This window comes from Dermacentor albipictus, chromosome 8 (assembly GCF_038994185.2).
Source record: "Dermacentor albipictus isolate Rhodes 1998 colony chromosome 8, USDA_Dalb.pri_finalv2, whole genome shotgun sequence".
NCBI classification, from domain to species: Eukaryota; Metazoa; Arthropoda; class Arachnida; order Ixodida; family Ixodidae; genus Dermacentor; species Dermacentor albipictus.
The window spans coordinates 134982346-134993879 of record NC_091828.1 but is presented as its reverse complement, the minus strand read 5'-3'; the positions used below and the strand labels follow the sequence as shown (position 1 = coordinate 134993879).

Below are 11534 nucleotides of genomic sequence, written 5' to 3'. Positions count from 1 at the left end.
GCATTATTCGTGAGGGGGAGTCATAGCGAGAGAATTTAGAATATATGAATCGTACGGCTTTTTTCTGTACCCTTTCGAGACATTCAATATTTTGTTTAGTAAACGGGTCCCAAGCAACACATGCATATTCAAGTTTAGGTCTTATTAATGAATAATAAGCAAGCAGTTTTACATTAGGTGGGGAATTTCTAAATTTATGCCGCAAAAAGTATAATTTACGCAAGGCTGAAGAACAGATATTATCAATGTGCAAATTCCATGATAAGCTGTTAGTAATTGTGACGCCCAAATACTTATATTTTGTTACTTCCTGCAAGGCCAACGAACCTAATGTGTAACTAAAGGTTAGTGGAGCTTTCTGACGAGTGAAGCGAAGAAAGACAGTCTTTTCAGCGTTAAGCCGCATTCCCCATGTTTTGCACTAATCAGTAGTGCCAGCTAGAGAAGCATTTAAATCAGTTTGATCGTTCGTTGAAGTGATTTCCCTAAAAAGTCGTCAGCAAACAACCTAATTTGCACGCTGGGATGGATTGAAGTAGTAATATCATTTATATAGAGTAAAAAGAGCAGTGGCCCTAGGACACTTCCTTGGGGAACTCCCGAAGTGACCGGAAGACAGCCAGACTGTTGCTGATTAATTTCCACGAACTGGCGGCGATTTGTTAGGTAGTTTGCTATCCATGCGATTAATATATATCATTGATATATATATCATTGACAAGATCATTGATAGAGATCATTGATATCATTGATATATATCATTGATTGATATCAAGATATCATTGATAAGCAATTTGCATAACTACACAAGGCACACGTATAGCATAACCATGAGCTAACCAAAGCAATTCCATAAGTGAAACCGTAAGCATACCCAATGGCTAAATCATAAAGCATAACCACAAGCTGAACCGTAAGCATATCCACAACTTAAAACATAAGCATATCCATAAGTCAAACCGTAATCATCATCATCATCATCATGATTACGCCCACTGCAGGGCAAAGGCCTCTCCCATACTTCTCCAACTAGCCCGGTCATGTACTAATTGTGGCCATATTGTCCCTGCAAACTTCTTAATCTCATCCGCCCACCTAACTTTCTGCCCCCCTCTGCTACGCTTCCCTTCTCTTGGAATCTAGTCCGTAACCCTTAATGACCATCGGTTATCTTCCCTCCTCATTACATGTCCTGCCCATGCCCATTTCTTTTTCTTGATTTCAACTAAGATATCAGTAGCTCGCGTTTGTTCCCTCACCCAATCTGCTTTTCCTTATCCCTTAACGTTACACCTATCATTCTTTTTTCCATAGCTCGTTGCGTCGTCCTCAATTTAAGCAGAACCCTTTTCGTAAGGCTCCAGGTTTCTGCCCGGTACGTGAGTATTGGTAAGACACAGCTGCTATATACTTTTCTCTTGAGGGATAATGGCAACCTGCTGTTCATGATTTCAGAATGCCTGCCAAACGCACCTTAGCCCATTCTTATTCGTCTGATTATTTCAGTCTCATGATCCGGATCTGCCGTCACTACCTGCCCTAAGTAGATGTATTCCCTTACTACTTCCAGTGCCTCGCTGCCTATTGTAAATTGCTGTTCTCTTCCGAGACTGTTAAACAATACGTTAGTTTTCTGCAGATTAATTTTTAGACCCACCCTTTGGCTTTGCCTCTCCAGGTCAGTGAGTATGCATTGCAGTTGGTCTCCTGAGTTACTAAGCAAGGCAATATCATCAGCGAATCACAAGTTACTAAGGTATTCTCCATTAACTGTTATCCCCAATTCTTCCCAATCCAGATCTCTGAATAGCTCCTGTAAATGCGCTGTGAATAGCATTGGAGAGATCGTATCTCCCTGCCTGACGCCTTTCTTTATTGGGATTTTGTTGCTTTCTTTATGGAGGACTACGGTGGCTGTGGAGCCGCTATAGATATCGTTCAGTATTTTTACATACGGCTTATCTATACCCTGATTCCGCAATGCCTCCATGACTGCTCAGGTTTCGACTGAAGAAAACGCTTTCTCGTTATCAATGAAAGCTATATATAAGGGTTGGTTATATTCCGCACATTTCTCTATCACCTGGTTGATAGTGTGAATATGGTCTATTGTTGAGTACCTTTACGGAATCCTGCCTGGTCCTTTGGTTGACGGAAGTCTAAGGTGTTCCTGATTCTATTTGCACTTATTTTAGTAAATACTTTGTAGGCAACGGACAGTAAACTGATCGGTCTATAATTTTTCAAATCTTTGGGGTCCGCTTTCTTATGGATTAGAATTATGTTAGCGTTTTTCCAAGATTCGGGTACGCTCGAAGTCATGAGCCATTACGTATACAGGGTGGTCAGTTTCTCTAGAAGAATCTGCCCACCATCCTTCAACAAATCTGCTGTTACCTGATCCTCCCCAGCTGCCTTCCCCCTTTGCATAGCTCTCAAGGCTTTCTTTACTTCTTCCGGCGTTACCTGTGGGATTTAAAATTCCTCGAGACTATTCTTTCTTCGATTATCGTCGTGGGGGCCACTGGTACTGTATAAATATCTATAGAACTCCTCAGCCACTTTAACTATCTTATCCATATTAGTAATGATATTTGAGAGCTGCTGCTCTCAAACTGGTAAATATTAACTGTTAAATATTAAGTTAAATATTAAATATTAAACTGTTAAATATTAAAAATTATAAAGCATAACCATAAGCTAAACCATAAGCATCACCGAACCTTTTCGCTTCGAGGTATCCAGGCTTAACCTTAGCTAAGCCCCAGCCAGTTTTTTTAAATTTTCTACTTCGTTATGAGAGCGACACAGAAGATGAAAATTCTCCAAATTAATTGAGAGGAAACGTCAGCATGAGCACGTCGAGTTAATGGTACACATGCGATTTGATCATGGCTATCACATGAAACAATAAAGGTTGATTCGATGATAATCACTAGGCCCTCGCCGGGAGGCTTCGGTCGCTAGCGAATACGATTCACTATTCTACTGCGATATCCGCAGCCTCCAATCAAAGACCTTGTCATCGGTACCACTAAAACAGTCATGAATACCATTTAATTGCATAACTGATATGGTCGAGTCACTAGTGATCACAAGTCAAATACAATGCGCAGTTCGGGGTTCTTGGTCTTTTGCGCAACAGAACGTCATATATATCCAATGAAATGCGATGAAACGAGTGACTACCTATGCCTACTATAAACTCGTATACCTAAGTCACTGGTGAATATTATTCACCTATTTTACTATCCCTGAAGCAGCTTCCCCTCGTGAGTGCCGTCAGTGGTAATAATGAAGCTGTAGCACGATGAGCACTTTTGCGTTACCACTGCCAACTGATACCGCTAAGTTTTCAGTCATCACTAGCGATGCACTCACTGCGATGTTCTCGAATTTTCATGCAAAATAGCGTCATAGATAAGAAACGAAATGTAATTCAGGCGGCTACTCAAAACTATAATTTGATAACTACAGGAAATACTAAGATTGATTCACTCTTGTGATGAAGAATCACTTTGTGTAGTTTGATGGTCACATCAATCATTCATGCACGCCGCCAATGGTGTCAATGAAAGTGTCAATAAATGAAAGTTTTAATCAGTCAACATTGCTAATTGACATTGCAGAGACATTAATGATCACTAGCGACAAGCTCTGTTCGGTGTTCTTGCACTTTTATGCTGCATAGCGTCATGCATGTCAAATGGTAATTCAAACATTGATTCAAGATTAATAACCTGGAGATGATAAGCATTAGTCACTAGTAATCACGAATCACTTTGTTATGACAGCGGTAGCCACCATTCGTTCATTTTGCCCTAGGTATTGAATGTGTATCCCTAATTACTTTCCTCTGAGATTGCTGATGTGATCGAATTACTGGGGGTCAATGGTGACTAAGTTATCTTTAATTTTCTCGACTACTCACAATTCACAGCTTCATGGACATAAAATGAAAAGTTGCTCAAAAGGTGATTAAGGTATGACAATTATGAAATAAGAAGTTTGAGCCAGTAGTAAATATTGTGGGAATTTATAAGCTATTCTTTGTCATCTGTACATGATCATCATCATGTGGGGTTCGTATGGGGTTCTTCTTCATCATCGCTTGTGAGGCTGGCTCTAGAGTGTGATCCGTGCTGTGGGCGTGGTCGGTTCCCCCAATCTTTGACGCGGAATAAACGTCGTGATAACTGCTGCGTCACAAGTGGTGGAGTGTGCTCTTCGGTCCTCCGTCCTCTGACTCCCCGCTCAACCTGGAGCTTCGATCGGGTCGCCGATTGTGCCAGCTGTCCGCCAGCATGTCGCAGGACGAGCCAACAGGCAGTCATACTTCCACCATCTCGGTTTCGGCTACTCCAGCCTCTCCGTATTGGGTTGTCAGTGGGCACCAGCGTGATCCCCATCTGTTTGCTGGATTTCGCGGTGAAGACGTCAAGGATTGGCTGGACGACTATGACCGTGTGAGTTCGGCTAACCGTTGGGACGATGCGTATAAGCTACGTCACGTCGTCTTTTATCTGACAGGAGTAGCGAAGACTTGGTTTTTCAACCATGAGGTTGATTTTACGAACTGGGGCGCTTTCAAACAGCAGCTGCGCCAAATTTTCGGCACACCGGCTGTTCGTTCTGCCCTCGCAAAAAAGACGCTCGACACTCGTAAGCAACAACCCGGTGAATCTTATACGTCGTACACCGAGGATGTGCTTGCTCTTTGTCGACGCGTGAACACGGCCATGACCGAATCAGACAGGGTTCGCCACATCCTCAAAGGCATCGGAGCTATTGCTTTCAATGCTTTAGCCATCCAGAACCCCGTTACCGTCGCTGATATCGTCGCTACTTGCCAGCGCCTTGACGAACTGGAATCAGTACGGTTGCAGCCAGACAACACTGCAAACACTACCGCCGACGACCCTACATTACGAGCAATGATACGCGCAACAATTCGAGAAGAGCTCCAGTATTTTGGCTTAGCCGCAGGGCCCACGCCTTCTCATGCTTCCGATACCAATCTGCGAGACGTCATCAAGGAGGAATTGGCGTCCATGGCTGGTGCAGCGTACACGGACCCTCTAACCCCTAGGGCCCCATCAACGTACGCACAAGTAGCCGCAGCTACTCCAGTCATCGTTCCACCGATGCCTCCAAAACCAACACCGGCCCACATCGCTTCCATGACTACCAGCGCACCTACCCAAACCAGCTATCCGCAGTGGCGTCCTCCTCGTCCCATCTGCTACAACTGCGGCTATCGTGGCCAGATAGCACGTTTTTGCCGCAAGCGCCAGCAAGACGAGCGTCGCGGATATGACGTATACGAACGGGATGACTTTTCACCCGGAGCTACTTTCCAACGTCTAGGAAGCTTCCATGAGCAACGCCGTCCTTATGGTCCACCGCGCGGCCGCTCTCCATCGCCTCCTGTAGCATCCGAGACGGCTCAGACGTACCGTCCTGCGAGACGCCGCTCGCCGTCACCCCTTCGCCGCTCTACGTCCCCACTGAGACCTGCTTCTCAATTTGCCGAGCTTCGTCCGGAAAACTGAATTATGCAGCTTTTGGAGGAAAAGCTGCATCGAACGACAGGACAGAAATTCCTCCATCGCGTTCGTGCAATGTGATATTGGTTGTAGTAGAAGGTGTACAAGTAGAAGCTTTAATAGACACTGGTGCTAGTGTTTCAGTCATTCACCGTGAATTGTGTTCGCGACTTCGGAAAGTTACGACCCTCTATGATGGACCTACGCTACTCGCTGCTCAAGGGGCCTCCATTCGACCTATCGCCATGTGCACTGCTCGTATTTCCATCGATGGACTTCTGCATTTCGTACAATTTGCAGTGTTAAGTTCGTGTGCCCAGCAGCTCATATTGGGATGGGATTTTCTTTCTACGGCCTCCGCCTCCGTCTGCTGTGGGCAACGCGTTCTCCATATGACCGACACGGCCTATTCACTTCATGCAGATGACGCACCCTTTCACTTGCTTGCTGCAGAAGATACCGCGCTACCTCCTCGCCATCAAAGCATCGTTACCATCACGTCCGACGTCATTGACTGCAGCGACGTGCTTGTATTACCATCTGCACACTGTCTCGCAAGAGGGATAGCCTTTGCATCAGGGCTCGTTAGGTTTGATCATGGCTCTGCACTTCTCTACGCTACAAACCCGACATCCGAAAAGATTCTCATCCGTAGAGGCACTACATTGGCTTGCGCCACTGAATCGGAGTCTATATCTGTTGTTTCCTTTAAACGAGCTTCCTTTGAAGTTCCTTGTACCGGACGGGCCGCATCTCCTTCAGCTCTTGAAGCTGCCATCAGTTCTGATCTGACACCTTCGCAGTCACAACAATTGCTTGCTTTGCTCCAAAAACATGAAGCTTCCTTTGATGCGCATTCAGCTTCGTTGGGAAGGACTTCGATAACGACGCATCGGATAGAGACAGATGGCACATCCATCGTGCGCCGTAGACCATATCGCTAGCCGAGAGGAAAGTCATTGACGAGAACGTCACCGACATGCCCCAACGAGACATAATGCGCCACTCTGCTAGCCCTTGGTCTTCCCCCGTTGTTTTGGTTCGCAAAAAAGACGGCTCTGTTCGAGCTTGTGTCGACTACCAGGCACTTAACAAGATCACACGCAAGGATGTATACCCTATGCCGCGAATAGACGATGCCCTTATGTAACACCCCGAAAGGGGTCTTTAAGGAAAATAAAGTGATGTGATGTGATGTGATGCCTTGGATTCCCTGCAGGGTGCCGAGTACTTCTCCAGCATCGATCTGCGTTCCGGCTACTGGCAGATACCTATCCATGAGGACGATAAGGAGAAAAGAGCGTTTTCAACACCAGATGGGCTATACGAGTTTAATGTCTATATTTGAAGTAGTTGCTTAGCGCAAATAACACTACGGACACAAGGAACACAGACAAGGACAAGCGCTACTCACAACTGTTTAATGGAAGGAAGGATAGTGCATATATATATATACCCTCTTGTCACGCATGCGCCTATCAAGCAGAAGAGAAGCCGGTACATGCACATCAAAGGCGGTTGCGCAAGAAGTTAAATTCGGCATCCAGTAATGTGGTGGAAGGCTCACTCACACATCTATCTCTATTCTTCTTGATAAAGAAGGCCTCAAGAGCGAGGCTGGAAGACGCGTTGCTGCTCCTGCCAAGGAATAGTTGTCGCAGAAAATCGAGCGTCGCAACCACACGCGGTAACATGAGCCACCAAATGTGCGCCCTTATCCTCTTTTTTCTTTAGTTTTTGCGCATGTTCCCTTAAACGGTCATTCACACAGCGCTCAGTTTGACCAATGTAGAGCTGCCCACAAGGGTGCAAGGGAATTGCATAAACAACCCCTCTGGAGCACTCAACAAAGGGCTTCTCATGCCTCGTGCGGCAGCCCCGTCTGCTCTTACAGCAAACTCGAGAACACAGCTTCGAAAACTTGTTGGGCGCCGAAAAAACCAGAGGAATACCATGATGGTTAGCAACCTTTTTAAGGTTGTGTGACACCTTGTGTACATAGGGAATAACCTCTGGTCTTACCTTCGGTCGTTCGACCTCTGCGCTCGCCCTTCGTGCTCCAAGCTTTACTTTTTGCAGAAGAGACTCTACTATAGCATTGACGACCGTCAAAGGGAAACCAGCTGCCAAAAGGCGTCCAGCTTGGTTCGTAAAACTAGACCGCATTTGGTGTGCGGTCTAGTGAATAAGAATTTCGTTCCTATTAGTAAGAGTGCAGTTAGAGTCAAGTCGATATTCATCGAGTTCTGCAAAAATTTGAACTTGACCACCCTTGCTAAAGGTATCAAGAATAGGAAAGAAAGCTGTTTGACTGTGTTCTTTACCGCGAAAACGCACAAGCACAAGGATTGGCTGGACGACTACGACCGAGTGAGTTCGGCTAACCATTGGGACGATACGTCCTAGCTACGTCACGTCGCCTTTTATCTAACAGGAGTAGCGAAGACTTGGTTTCTCAACCATGAGGTTGATTTCACGAACTGGGGTGACTTCAAACAACAGTTCCACCAAATCTTCCGCACACCAGCTGTTCGTTCCGCCCTCACAAGAAAGACGCTCGACACTCACAAGCAACAACCCGGGGAATCGTATACGTCGTACATAGAGGATGTGCTTGCTGTTTTTCGACTTAATTACTGTTCTCAGCTGTGGTAATGACTACTCGGGGGGCAAATAGATACATTAATAAACTAGCAAATAATTTATCAGTTAACACTTGGCGCACAGTTTCTCCCTCCATCCAGCCTTGAGACTGTTGCACTCAGGAAGTAGTGGCACGCAAACTCACGCAGCAGAACACGCGAATGAATTTTATTATAATCCACAAAAATAAAGCTTTTCTGAAATCTTGCTGGAACATTATTTGTGCGTTTGCACACTTCATTGACACTTCATTTTGAATATTTTTGCTGGGACTGTCATACTTAATATAATAATAGATAAATAAATTCTGGGGCGTACGCGCAAGAAACATGACATAATTATGAGGCGCATCATAACTCCGGAATAATTTTAACCACGTGCGGTATTCTAACGCGCTTCTAACAACTTCGATCGCAGCATGTTTGTGGGGGTGGATCATGCTGCGCCTTGCTTCACGCCCGAACATGATGGCGATATGCATAGAGGAAAGAAAGCATAACTGCGAGTCGGCCTAGTTGGAACAGATTCTTCTTAAAACTTTTTTGTGCGCAAACAAACAGGGACGAAGAATAGGAGCAACACAAGGACGAGCGCTTTCTAACAACTGGTTTTGTTTTTGAAGAACTACCTGTTTAAATACCCAAAGATCTGCGCGATCTGGCCAACAGAGCACGCCTATAGCGCATATGATACCCGCTGATCTGCGCGATCAAGTCAAGAGAGCACGTCAATAGTACATATACCACTTGTGATAAAAAGACGTGGGCAAAAGCCACCCGGTCAACCTAAAAACAGCAAGGTGCACAAAACAACCACTTACAATAATATGCGTTAAAGATGTGATGATAGAAGTTAATTTTCTTTATCTAACAATGAAACAGTAGGATGGCTGATGCATTTTTCTTTTTGTTTTTCAATCCAGTGTGTTTCCACAATTTCCCTAGCGGTTTGATTCCTATGCCTATACAAAATGTCTGTGCTACTAAGACAAGGTGAGTCCTTGTGTTGCCCCTATTCTTCGTCCCTGTTTGTTTGCGCACAAAAAGTTTTAAGAGGCAAGAAAGCGCCGACATCAGCCGACGACTCATTCAGCGCGTTGGAACCCGCTTACAAAACGACAAACACACAGATAGCCCGCAAATTGTGAAGTATAGTGCGTTTGCGGCACATTATGAACTCTTAAAGGCATGGATAAAGGGAAAATTATACATCCACCCAATCGTAGCAATTGATACAAAGGAAACACATACGAGTTCCTCGAAAAAAAAAAAAAGCCTCGCAGTTGAAGAAAAATTCATCCTGGTCCGGGACTTAAACCCCGGACCACCGCCTTTCCAATGCAGCCGCGCTGCTATGTGAACTAACCAGGCAGCTAGCAGGTGGCAGGGCGAAGCCGAATTTATCGACAACTCGAAGCAAAGGCAAGAGCGTGACGTAATAGTTCTTCGGAAACCCGTAAGGAGGAGGGTTTCCTCCATCTTGTGGGTTTCCGCAGAACTATTGTGCCAACTCTTGAATACATATTGCATTTCTACATGCCAACGTGAAGCCCAAAGACATAAAAACGAAAACGTAAGGGTAAGCACCCAAAGAAAATCAGCCTAGTGAAAAACGTAATATTGCAAAAAAAAAGATTAATATAAACGAACATGCATATACACACATTATCATGTTAGACATTGCAGAGCATAAAATAAATGATTTATTTACCCTTAATAGATATTTCAGTCCTTTATTTATTTACTTACTTTTTTGACATACCAAAACTGAAGCGCCGAGGCATTGTAGAGGGGAGTACGTTACATAATATATAGAGGAATTATCGCAGAATCAACCATGGCATGTTATAAAATATAAGCGGCAAAGCATAAACTACAAAAATATCGAACAAACTGCACACGTCGCAACACATATAATAAAAGCGGGAGCGGGGTGTGTGCAGGGATACATCAAACGATAAGGCAGGATTATCACATCGAAAGCGCGTAGGTAAAGAACGACCGAAAAAAGAGATAGTAATCAGAAATACAATACACAGTGTCGACGGGAAGGTGATTAGAATAGTTAGAGGTGTGCGGTATGAAAGACTAAGTGTTTGTGTTGCGGAAAGAGCATCAAACTTTGTGTTGACGATCAGTCTGATATGCGTGGTAAGTGGAAGGGATTACAAGTTCGTTACGCAATGATGAATGGTTGTACACTTTGTGAAAAAGGCAAAGGCGGTAAAATTGGCGGTGCAATGATAGGTTTGGTAATGTGTGTCTCATGGCTGTTATACTTGATGCGCGTTGGTAATTAGATATAGAATATAGATTAGAATATAGAGTTGCCTCATGTGGATCCCAAATTACGGTGGCTTATTCTAATTTTGTGCGCACTAGAGCTTTGTAGAGAAGCAATTTGAGTGAGTGGAGGTTTATTAAAGTTATGCCATAGGTATCTTAATGTACAGTTAGCACGATTGATGATCATATTGCCGCGCGCTTGTGAAAAAAAAATGCGTGGGTGACTTGCTTCCAGAAGAAGACGAGGACGGGCTGGTTCAGGAGCTCGCACCTTGGTCTTTTGCCGGTGCTGCGCTGCCCCTTCGTTGACTCGGACTTTGACGGCCTCCTTTAGAAGTCGCCTGTCAATTAAACGTGACATTTTTCTGGTGGACGAGCGGGGTATTCTCAACTCATGAAACAGACCCCTCCTAGCAGCAGGAACGCTAGGTCAATACAGAAGCTCACGCCAGTACACCGAGGCCAGCTGGAGAATCAAGGGATTGGCTCCTGAGTTTCAGCCTTTACCTGCGAGGACAACGACAACGACGGCAGGTATGAATGCTCCATCCCATACTACCACAACTAACCCTGTGACGGCTGCTCCGGTGCCTCCTCATTACAGGCTGCAAAAACCGTGCGTGCCAAGACCCTTCAATGGCGACCTTCTTGAAGACGTGGAAGTCGGGCTGGCGGACTTCCAGCGCCGAATCGAATCGAATCGAATCGAAATGACGAATCGAAGCTCCGAAACGTCTACTTCAGCTATTTGGACGGTGCTGGCACGTGGTTCCAGAACCTCGAAGGTGTTCTGACATTATGTCGTGAGTTCTGTCGCAGCCTCTTGCACACCTACACCAGCTCCGATCGCCGGGAACGAGCAGAATGGGCCCTCCAATCTCGCATTCAAAAACCCAATGAGAGTGTGGATATCAGTGGCGTAGCCAGAAATTTTGTTCGGGGGGGGGGCTACGCCACTGACCCCACATATATGTATATATATATATATATATATATATATATATATATATATATATATATATATATATATATATATATATATATATATATATATATATAT

At 44.8% G+C, this 11534-nt stretch overlaps 1 long non-coding RNA gene across 1 annotated transcript in view; it reads left to right on the top strand.

The window, feature by feature from the left end:
• Nucleotides 1-9968: 9968 nt before the first annotated feature.
• The window catches only part of LOC139049192 (uncharacterized), a 46005-nt gene continuing 44439 nt past the window's right edge, over nt 9969-11534 (top strand). Inside the window, exons 1-2 of the long non-coding RNA XR_011508177.1 lie at nt 9969-11008; nt 11079-11277. This is a non-coding gene — a long non-coding RNA (uncharacterized lncRNA). The remainder of the gene's footprint in view (nt 11009-11078; nt 11278-11534) is intronic.